At 42.0% G+C, this 12069-nt stretch overlaps 1 pseudogene; it reads left to right on the top strand.

Annotated features, from left to right (window-relative positions):
* The first annotated feature begins 8830 nt into the window (after positions 1 to 8830).
* Positions 8831 to 11706, top strand: LOC105531083 (annotated as a pseudogene).
* The last annotated feature ends 363 nt before the right edge of the window (positions 11707 to 12069 follow it).

Below are 12069 nucleotides of genomic sequence, written 5' to 3'. Positions count from 1 at the left end.
TTTTTTAGGATGGAGTCTTGCTCTGTCACCCAGGCTAGAGTGCAGTGACACGATCTCGGCTCACTGCAACTTCCGCCTCCTGGGATCAAAGCAATTCTCCTGCCTCAGTCTCCTGAGTAGCTGAGATTACAGGTACACGCCATCACGCTTGGCTAGTTTTTGTATTGTTAGTAGAGATGGAGTTTCACCATGTTGACCAGGCTGATCTCAAACTCCTGAGCTCAGGTGATCCGCCTGCCTCGGCCTCCCAAAGTGCTGGGATTACAGGCATGAACCACTGCCCTTGGCCAGTGCTTGCTTCTCAACTGAATTTACTGAGTTCAGGCTGGAGCCCATTAACAAATGGGGCAAAAAAAGCATTTTCTACACATGAACTCAGGATGGATAGCTCTGAACAAGCAGCAGATCCACCCTGACCTTTATAAATACTTTATCTCACTTTTTTTTTGCCTTAGGGACGGGAGAATAACTACGTGAAAAGGTTAACAGATTCAGTTTTTCTCATCAATTAGTCACTTAAGCTTTCCATTTGCCTTTGTAAGAAGTCTTTTTAAAAAAGTATAAAAAATTTTAAATTCCTTTTTGGAAGAGTATACACATCAATAGACAACCCTTGGTAGGCCCCCCATGAGAGACTCTCATTTTTAAATGCATTTCTTAAAGTGCAGTGTGGTTCATCTGGAAAATTCCATGTCATGGCCATCATAATTCTAAGTTATCTGTAGTATGATTTTGCTATTTTTGTAAGCAGCTTCTGGAACCTAGTATTTACACATCTAAAAGGTAGGCCTATGGAGTATTCAGGTCTTTAGAAATTAAGGGTGAAATTTGTAGATTGAATCTGGCTCTCTTAGAGCCAAGATTAAAGCCTGAAGAAAGCACCACGGGCTTGTGTCGTGTAATGCTTTCATGGCCTACCTCATTGCATGAAAATATTCTTGAGGGTGGTGAGCAACCTAATGTCAGTTAGCCCATTCTGTTACCAGTTTATTTTTTCATGGAAGTCTTATTTTTTTAGTGGTGAGCACTGTAATAGCTTTATTTTTTTTGAGAGACAGAGTCTCGCTCTGTTACCCAGGATGGAGTGCAGTGGCACGATCTTGGCTCACAGCAACCTCCGCCTCCCAGGTTCAAGTGATTCTTCTGCTTCAGCCTCCCGAGTAGCTGGGATTACAGGTGTGCACCACCACACTAGGCTAATTTTTGTATTTTTAGTAGAGATAGGATTTCACCATGTTGGCCAGGCTGGTCTCGAACTCCTGACTGCCTCGGCCTCAGTGCTGGGGTTACAGGCATGAGCCACTGCACCCAGCCACAGCTGTAATAGCTTTTAAGTTTGCTCAAACTATGCCCACCAGTCAGGTTGTAGCTTTGTCTCTGAGATCCCCTTGATCAATTTAGCCAATACCCAGTTTTGTCTGACCCAGTCAGTACCCTGAAGCCTCCCTTACTGAGGCATTCAAGAAAAAGAAAAGAAGAGGACAGAAACCCAAAAGAAAAGAAGAGGACAGAAACCCAAAAAAAGAAGAGGACAGAAACCCAAATTTTTGAGGAGTTCATGCCTCCTACAATAACAACCATTTATTGCAACTGCTGTCAGTTACCTTTAAAATTGTAGCTCTTTCATGATCCAGAGCTTCTCCCAAAGATAACCAAAAGAAAGGAAGACTTAGACAATTCCTTGAGAGCTGGCAGCAGTCAATACACTAGCTGCACGTGGGGTACACCCACATTTCTGTCTGGCCATATTCTTGGGGGCTTAAGACCAAAACAAATAAGCCTCTATAACGTTAACCAAGACATCTCCAAAGTGGGAGCAGAAAGATGCAGCTCTTGCCAGTTACTTGTCAGCCACCACAAACTCAAAGGCCAAGTCCCTTCTCATAGCACAAACTAACTGGATTTGAAAGCCAAAAAAAACCAGGAGTTCAATGCAAAAAGAGCAGAGTCTGACTTGAGAGAAACTTACTTACGACTGTCAGGGCTCCACGAGGAAGACAGGAAACCTGAAAAGGGGTCAGTGGTGCTTTTCCTGCATTCCTCAAAGAGTCTTGGGGGTGATCAGCAGTGTACCCTGGGTCCCTTTGGGATCGCCAGACTGGCAAAAGACAAAATCATAGCAAGTTTAGTTTATTTTTATTTTTTTATTTTATTTTATTTTTTTGAGATGAAGTCTCACTCTATTGCCCAGGCTGGAGTGCAGTGGTGTGATCTCAGCTCATTGCAAACTCCGCCTCCCAGGTTCATGCGATTCTCCTGCCTCAGCCTCCTGAGTAGCTGGGACTACAGGCACTCGCCACCACCCCTGGCCACCACCCCTGCCTAAGTGTTTGTATTTTTAGTAGAAATTGGGTTTCACTGTGTTAGCCAGGATGGTCTTGATCTCCTGATCTCATGATTGGCCCGCCTCGGTCTCCCAAAGTGCTGGGATTACAGGTGTGAGCCACCGCACCCGGCCAGCAAGTTTAGTTTAAATATTTTAGTTGGGCACTTTGGTTTTATAGACAGAAAAGAGCTGAAGAAAGCAGAAACAGAAAACGAAATGCAGATTGATAGTTTCAAAGTTACTTTTCTTGTAAAGGTTAAAGCGGGTGGACTTCCTTGTCATGCCAACTGAAACTGGCCTAATTGGAGATGTGGCTATTTTCTCTCTCCTTGATTTCTTGAAAGTTCAGATGTATAATGTATAACTTACCTTCAGTGTGGTGACATGGAACTTTATTACTTATTATTTATTACTTACTATTTTTTGAGATGGAGTCTTGCTCTGTTGCCCAAGCTGGAGTGCAGTGGCACAATCTTGGCTCACTGCAACCTCTGCCTCCAGGTTTCAAGCCATTCTCCTGCCTCAGCTTCCCTAGTAGCTGGAGCTACGGGTGGAATTTCACTTTTGATGGCAATCAGAGGTGCCATTAGCTATAAATCACAAGAAATAAGAATAGAAATTGATTTAGCAGAGAGGAAAAGGGTGATGTTAATAGCTAATTGCCTAAGGTTTGTGGGATACTAATGCAAAGTTTGCCCACTTGCTCTGCAGCCCAGAGGAATGGAAGGCACTGGCTTCTATGGAAATGGTGACACAGGCCTGGGGCTGAAAACAGAGGAAGTGTTTGTGTCTGTCGGAAGAACACTTTGATTCCAAAGCTTGGTGAATCCCCTGTATTAGTCTGCTAAGACTGGCATGACAAAATATTACAGACTGGATGGCTTAAACAATAGACATTTATTTTTTCATAGTTCTGGAGGCTGAAAGTCCAAGATTAAGGTGTCAGCATCTTACTTTTCCCCAAGTCTATGTCCTCAGCCTTCAGATGGCTGCCTTATCACAGTGTCCTCACATACCCCTTTCTGTGTGCATTTGCAATCCTGCTGGATTAGGGCCCCACCCTTATGGTCATATTTAACCTTAATTACCGCTTTAAAGACTCTATCCTGTGACTGGGTACCATGGCTCATGCCAGTAATCCCAGCACTTTGGGAGGCCCTGGCAGGCGGATCACCTAAGATCGGGAGTTTGGACCAGCCTGGCCAACATGATGAAACCCCGTTCTACTAACAGTACAAAAATTAGCTGGGTGTCATAGTGCACATCTGTAATCCTAGCTACTCAGGAGGCTGAAGCGGGATCATTGCTTGAACCTGGGAGGCGGAGGTTGTAGTGAGCAGCGATTGCACCACTGCACTCCAGCCTGGGCAACAGAACAAGATCTGTCCGCCGCCGCCCTCCCCCCCCGCCAAAAAAAAGACTGTATCTTGAAATACAATAGCATCAGAGGTTAGGGCTTCCACATACGAATTTTGGGGAGACATAGATCAATTCATAGCCATCCCTTTTCCCACTCCCCAGGCAATGAGTGGGGAGGATGAAGCAGCAGAGGGTCAAAATGAATTGTGGACAGAATAAAGGGATTCCCTGGAAGTTTTCCTGCTAAAAGGTGAAGATCCCAGGCCATTTCTCTAGCCCTGAGGTTTTTCACAGTCAGCTCTCAGGCACAGGGTAGATGAGTTGTTCCTTCTGGGAACTGCTATAAAACATTCGTAGAATGCCTTTTATTAATCATGAAGGTAGAAAAAAGGGTGTGCCAGATTATTCATGGGAAGATCTTCTTGAAATTAATGTGTGCTGCTCCGTAATGGAGAGGTCAAGCAGAAATATTGTGAAAGTTATAGACGTTAAGTCCTTTATTATGGTTCATCTTGCTACCCAACGAATAGATGGTTTGTTTGCAATCCTTGCAAACCTTTGCAGTATCTGCAGCAATACCAGAGATAATGTTTATGATGTGCCATGAGCTTCTTGAATGTAGATAGGTATCTAATTCAGTTTTACATTTTCTGGTCCAGGGACAGAGGCTGTCCACAATTGGTGCTAAAAACATGAATTCTGATGTTTGCAAGTGGCTTTTTCTCCCCCATGCATTATTATCATAACTACTTGGGAAATAATTTGTGGTATTTGAAAAGCAACTTGGAAATTTTAGAGATAACCAAATCCCTTTTAACCTTACCTTTGTATACAAAATCACATTTATGTTATAATGTCATCCTTTGGTATCTGTGAGCATTGGTTCTAGGATGTCCTGCAGATATCAAAATCTGCAGTTGCATAAGTCCTTGATATAAAATGGCTTTGTATTTGCATATAACCTATGCACATCCTTACATATACCTTATTTTATATTGTTTTTTTGGAGATGGAGTTTCATTCTTGTTGCCAGGCTGGAGTGCAATGGCACCATCTCGGCCCACTGTAACCTCCGCCTCCCAAGTTCAAGCTATTCTCCTGCCTCAGCCTCCTGAGTAGCTCCCGCTACCACACCCAGCTAATTTTTGTATTTTTAGTGGTGATGGGGTTTCACCATGTTGGCCAGGCTGTTCTTGAACTCCTGACCTCAGTTGATCCATCCCCCTCAACCTCCCAAAGTCCTGGGATTATAGGCGTTGAGCCATCATGTCCGGCCCTTCACATATAGTTTAAATCATCTCTAGATTACTTATAATACCTCATACAATGCAAATGCAATGTAAATAGTTATTGTCACATATTGTTTAGGGAATAATGACAAGCAAGTAAAAGTCTGTACATGTTCAGTGCAGACACAATTTTTTTTTGAATAGTTTTGATCTGCAATTGGTTGAATTCATGAATGCAGAACCCATGGGACCCATGGGACCCACGGATTTGGAGTGTGTGTGTGTGCACGCACACACATTAGATCTTGGCAAAAATCCGTGTGTAGATAAGAAAGCTGAAGTTTGTAAAATTTGATGACTATCAGGACTAGAACACAGGTATTGTGCCTCTCTTTTACTTCATTATGCTAGCATAAGTTTTAAAATGCAAATCCTGTGATTACTTAAGCATCAATTCTGAAATGCTTAAAAGTTGCATTTAAACTGCAGAGCATGTTGTTACCTGACACTAATAGAACTTTCTTTGAAAGGCAGTCCAGATAATTTCCACTGGATATTAATAAGGTGAGTCAAAAATGTTTAAATAAGCCACCCTCGAGTTTAGCATTGGTCTCTGAAGGAGAAAAAGATATAAGGAGTCTGTCAGGACAACAGCAGCAAAAGTTTGAGACATTGCTTTTGGGTGGGAGAAAACCCTCCTTGCTGTGCAGAAATCTCTAGAAATGTTGCCCTTTGGGGTTTGAGAGGCTGAGATGATGCAATAAAAAAGAAGCTTTCTTTCTTAAGAAACCTGGGCTGAAAACCAATGAGGCAAGAATAGTGCCAAGGTTCAGCTATGTTTTGACCTCACTTGTCCACCCATATTCAGATTGTGCAGTCATGAAGGGAAATGAGTTTGTCTGTTTATGCCTGTTGGACCTTTGTCTCCACAACAAGCTCACTCAATGATATAAAGGCAAGGATCCTGTGTATCAAGCTATGTCCAAATGTGGTTTTCCAATCAGTGTAAGAGCCCGAGACCCTGGTATGAGAATTGACTAGAAAATTCTACAGACTAATTGTTGTTAATACTTATATATTTAATTACTTAATTTATATACCGCCACGTTCCACAAATGATATGAAGCAAATTAATTATGATATTTATGTAGTTCTTGACATTTCATGTGTTTCAGCAGGTTTTTTGTTAAGTTCGAACAATGAGTCTCTGAGGTCAGTATTAACAGTTCATTTTTACAGCAGGAGGAACTATAGTTCATATAGATTAGTTGACTTGCTTTGCTTTGAGGTAGTTGTTAATATTGTCTTCCTACTGGTGGGAAAGTAAAGCTTAAAGGAAAGAAGTAAATTGTTAAAGAAGACACACACGGTTTGAGGTGCTTCTGAGAGGCAGGATTTCCACTCAAATCTACTGACCTCAAAGACTGTCCTTGACCTCAAAGACTGTCCTTAACCCCTATGGTATCCTACCTCCTCAAAATGGAACCGAGTTGCTCTTCTGTTGGTTTTAGCCAGTAAAAAAAAAAAAAAAAAAAAAAAAAAAAAAAAAAAAAAAGAGTCATTCTGTTGATTAATATTCCTAAACACGATGTTTTCGAACAGGGATGCAATTTAAAATTAATTTCAAATTATTTTGGCGATATGAGATACTCCATTTTTATTTCTAAAATATTAGTCCATCCAGAGAATGATGCTTGCATTTACTTGTATGATTTTATACAATACATACTAAGAGAAAGTTAACCACAGTAGAAAAACCTCTGCTGTCTTATTTGTGGAGAAATCCTAAGTTGGTGTGAATTAGAAGTCCTAAGTTTTTATTGTTTATTTTTATTCTTTTTGAGACAGAGTCTCGCTGTTGTTGCCCGGGGTGGAGTGCAGTGGTACAATTATGTTACTGTAGCCTCCACCTGCCAGGCCCAAGTGATCCTCCCACCTCAGCCTCTCAAGTAGCTGGGACCACAGGTGCATGTAACCACACCTGGCTAATTTTTTATAGAGATGAGGTTTTGCCCTGTTACCTAGGCTGGTCTTGAACTCCTGAGATCAAATGATCCACCTGCCTCACCCTCCCAAAATGCTGGGATTACAGGCATGAGCCACCATTCCTGGCCTGTAGTTGACTTTTAAAAAGGGATTAGAGTGTTTACTTACTCTGTTTGTCTTGTGCTCTCAATAAATACATTTTCAGCTTGGCAAAATATAGTTGATTACCTGTGACTCTTTATTTTATTTTATTTTTTGAGACGGAGTCTCACTCTTTTTGCCCAGGCTGGAGTGCAATGGTGCGATCTTGGCTCACCACAACCTCCACCTCCTGGGTTCAAGCGATTCTCCTGCCTCAGCCTCCCGAGTAGCTGGGATTACAGGCATGTGCCACCACGCCTGGCTAATTTTGTATATTTAGTAGAGATGGGGTTTCTCCACGTTGGGCAGACTGGTCTTAAACTCCCGACCTCAGGCGATTGGCCCGCTTTGGCCTCCCAAAGTGCCATTACTGTCAATGGCAAAAACTGCAGTTACTTTTGCACCAACCTAATAAGAAATTATAAGAAGTGACAAGGGAAACTTAACATTGGATGCTATTCCATTTGAAATCTGAAGTCCTTTGGTGGAGACTAAAAGCCCAAGGTCACTCTGAGAGACATTTTCTGAGAGCTATTTACCATGTATATAGTCAAAGTAAATAATTGAATGAGCTGTCTGCTTTTTTGCTGAATACTATGTAGCCATAAATATTATTCTAACAGCTATTGCTCCTGGCCATATAAGATTATAAGACTCTAACAGACAGATATAAATGAACCTGTAATTCTGCAGCTCAGCCCACCATGTCCTCTAGGGGTTGCTCGAGCATAGCCTCTGTCCTTCTCTATCTGGAGTGGGGTTAGTGGTCCTTGCAATTTTATGCAAACTGCCATTTATTTTCTTTGTTTTATTGATGTCAGGGATGTCAGATTTGAAATGCTCACTGAAGGGGTCCTCTAAGAATCTGAAGCTTGGAGCTAATGGCAGTGCTGCAGTAATGCTCTTGTGGATATCGTGAGCATTTCTCTGTGGCCCACTTGCTGATGTTACCTGGGCAAGGTGCCTCTTTGTGAGTGGCTGAGATCAGCCACTGAGCTGGCATAATTCAGACTCCTACAACAGGTGGCAGCCTTTATCCTTTTTTTTTTGGGATGGAGTCTCGTTCTGTTCCCCAGGCTGGAGTGCAGTGGCGTGATCTTGGCTCACTGCAACCTCTGCCTCCCAGGGTCAAGAGATTCTCCTGCCTCAGGATTAGCTGGGATTACAGGTGCGTGCCACCAGGCCTGGCTAATTTTTTTTTTTTTTTTTTTTTTTAAGTAAAGACAGGGTTTCAATGTTGGTCAGGCTGGTCTTGAACTCCTGACCTCATGATCCACCCACCTTGGCCTCCCAAAGTGCTGGGATTACAGGCGTGAGCCACCGTGCCTGGCCTCCTTGATCCTTTTTTATATACTTGCAGTCTGCTCTGTAAATGGTTTTTAGGATGGAAAATTAATCCTCCAGTCTCAGTATGTGTAGTTGAACCATTCTCACAGACTTCAACTCTGATTGAGATCTTTCCATCTTGCATCAGCTCCACTTCTTTTCTGGAACTCGGTCCTTTATTATTTATATATTTTTTGGCCAATAATCTCCCTAAGATTCTGCCAACAGATGAGATATAGGTCTTCTGAAAGCTTTTACAACAAGTAGGTGACTAGCTTTTTACTTCCTAATATACAATGTAGACTTTTGCAAGTATGTTGTGAATAATTAAATTAAGAGTATTCCACAATCATTCGGGAAAAAATTAAGTGTAAAAACATAAACATTAGATGGCGTTTGACTCGTTGGTCTGATGTGAATCCAAGGAAACTAAAGGAAGAAGTTCCGAGTAGCAGTTGCTGAAATGTTCTGGTGTGGACACCTTGTGGTGAGTACTTTGAAGGAGAAGCTGGTGCCCTTGGTGCAGATGGTGTGCGTCTGCACCCCGAGGCAGAGAAACTGGCTTCTAGGCAACTTGTTCCAGCAATGGCACAAGTTCTAATTCCTCTAGAACTCCAGATAACATGACAAATGGCTAGCTCTGGAGCACCAGGAGGCAGAACAGATAATTCTGTGTTAAGTCCTTATTGTGGGCTTATCAACAGTAGGAGCTGGTGTATATACCTACACGACTATAAAGGATAACCAAAAAAGATATAATGAAAGAATGCTAGGGTTAGGGCTTACATCAGAAGAGAAGCAAAAAAGGACCATGTTATCTGCTCTAGGTGGAGAGCCAGTTCCTCAAGCCAGCGTACCAAATCATGTCCCTCTCCTGCTCACTGGCGGAAGAACTGCTGCTTTTGCTGCAGCCAGAGCCATCTGGGATGCTGGGGCTGGGGTCCTGATTATGTCTGAAGATCCTGAGCTGTCATACATACGATCTCCTCTTTCAAAAGAACCATGGTATAAAAGTTGACAAACGGGACCTAATTCAACTAAAGAGCATCTGCACAACAACAAAACAAACTATCAAGAGTGTAAACAGCCTACTGAAAGAGAGAACATATTTGCAAACTATGCATCTAACAAAGGTCTAATATCCAGAATCCATAAGGTGCTTAACAAATTTACAAGCAATAAACAACCCCATTAAAAAAAATGGGCAAAGGATATGAATAGACACTTTTCAAAAGAAGACACGGCCAACATGCATATAAAAAAATGCTCAACATCATTAATTATTGGAGAAATGCAAATCAAAACCACCATGAAATACCATCTCACACTGGTCAGAATGACTGTTATTAAAAAGTCAAAAAATAACAGATGCTGGTGAGGTTGCAGAGAAAGGGAATGCTTATACACTGTTGGTGGGGGTGCAAATTAGTTCAGCCAGTGTGGAAAGCAGTTTGGTGATTTCTGAAAGAGCTTAAAACAGAATTACCATTCAAGCCAGCAATCCTATTAATGAGTATATACCCAAAGGAATGTAATCCATTCTACCATGAAGACACATGCACATATATGTTCATTGCAGTGCTATTCACAATAGCAAAGATATGGAATCAATCCAAATGCCCATCAGTGGTAGACTGGATAAAGAAAATGTGGTACATATACATACACCATGGAGTATTACATAGCCATAAAAAGAATGAAATCATGTCCTTTGCAGCAACATGGATGGAGCTAGAGGCCACTATCCTAAGTAAACTAACACAGGAACAGAAAACCAAATACCAGATGTTCTCACTTATAAGTGGGAGCTAAACATTGAGTACATATGAACAAAAAGAAGAGAATAATGCACACTGGGTTCTACTTGAAGGTGGAGGGTGGGAGGAGGGTGAGGATCGAAAAATTAACTATCAGGTATGCTTATTACTTGAGTGATGAAATAATCTGTACACCAAACTTCCATGACATCCAATTTATCTGTGTAACAAACCTGCATGTGTACCCTTGAACCTAAAATAAAAGTGAAAAACAACGAAAAATTCCAAAAGAACTGACTGTGGTTTTCAGATGACTCAGATGTCACAAAGATGCTGTGATCCAGACAATGGAATGGAAAAAGAGAGAAGCATGTATTTCCAGCCACCTCTTTCTGTGTCTCTGCTCAGGACTTGCCTTACATCGAGAATGGTGTTGTGGCTATCCTCACCAGGTAGAAGGTGGTATAGCTGAAAGTGAGAGGCAACACAGTGAAACTTAACAATGGCTCTCAAATAGCCTATGAAAACTGCTTGATTGCAACAAGAGGTCCTCCAAGAAGTCTGTCTGACATTGATGAAGCTGGATCAGAGGTGAAGAGCAGAGCAACACTCTATAGAATGATTGGAGACTGTAGGACTCCAAAGATTTCATGGAATTAAAGTCAATTACGGTTATCAGTGGGGGCTTGCTTGGTGGTGAACTGTCCTGTGCTCTTGGCAGAAAGGGTTGGAGCCTTGGGGGCAGAAGTGATTCAACTGTTTTCTGAGAAAGGAAATATGGGAAAGGTCTTCTGCAAATCGCTCTGCAACTGAGCCATGGAAAAAGTCAGACGAGATGGGGTTAAGATGATGCCCATTGCTATTGTGCAGTCGGTTGGAGTCGGTGCAGTGTCAAGTTACTCATCAGGTTGAAAGATGGTGGGATGGTAGAAACTGACCACAGCCATGAGCCTGAAGTGCAGTGTTGAGTTGGTCGAGAACTGGTGGGCTGGAAATAGACCCAGATTTTGGTGGCTTCTGTGTAAATATAGAGCTATACGCATGCTCAAACGTGGGCAGCAGGAGATGCTGCATGCTTCTATGATATAAATCTGGGAGGAGGCGGTTAGAGCACCACGATCATGCTTTTGTGAGTGGAAGATTGGCTGGGGAAAATATAACTGGAGCTGCTAAGTCGTACTGGCATCAGTCAGTGTTCTGGAATGATTTGAGCCCTGATGCTGGCTGTGAAGCTCTTGGCCCACAGTTGGTGCTTTTGCAAAAGCAGCTGCACAAGACAACCCAAAATCTGCCACAGAGCAATCAGGAGCTGTTACCCGATCAGAGAGTGAAACAGAGTACGAGGCCTCAGAAATTACTCTTCCTCCCAGCACCCCTGCAGTTCCAAGGCTCCTCTCCCAGGAGCCTTGGAGGACTACAGCAAAGGTGGCATTTTCCATTCCAGGGACAAAGTGGTTGTGGGGATCATGCTATATGGAACATCTTTAACTGAATGCCAATAGCAAGGAAGACCACTGAGGATGGTGAGCAATCTGAAGATCTTAATGAAGTGGCCAAACTATTAAACATTGATGAAAACTGAAGCCCACAGAGGAACAGACAAGCACTTCAGTGTCCCTGAGAGTGGGTTGCATGGGTAAAAGAGCATTTTTTTTTTTTTTATTAAATTCAGCAAACTTTCTCTGTGTATGTGAATGTGAATAATCAAGTCTCTTGTAAATATTTTCAACCATGTAGGCAAATTCTTGATTTTCACATCATGAAAAAAATCTGATCCTTCTTAAAAAAATTAAAGAATTAGGAATTAGACATTAAACAATGAAACTTTACAAAAAATGACATTAAAACTTAGGGGTGACTAAGATAACATTTCACAAGCATTTCTTGTAAACCATGTAGTTTTAGGCTTATTCCCAGGCATGTTGGAAATTTGAGTGATTCACAT

Source organism: Mandrillus leucophaeus, unplaced genomic scaffold, assembly GCF_000951045.1.
Source record: "Mandrillus leucophaeus isolate KB7577 unplaced genomic scaffold, Mleu.le_1.0 Scaffold863, whole genome shotgun sequence".
Classification (NCBI taxonomy): Eukaryota; Metazoa; Chordata; class Mammalia; order Primates; family Cercopithecidae; genus Mandrillus; species Mandrillus leucophaeus.
This window is presented reverse-complemented; position numbering and strand designations above follow the sequence as displayed.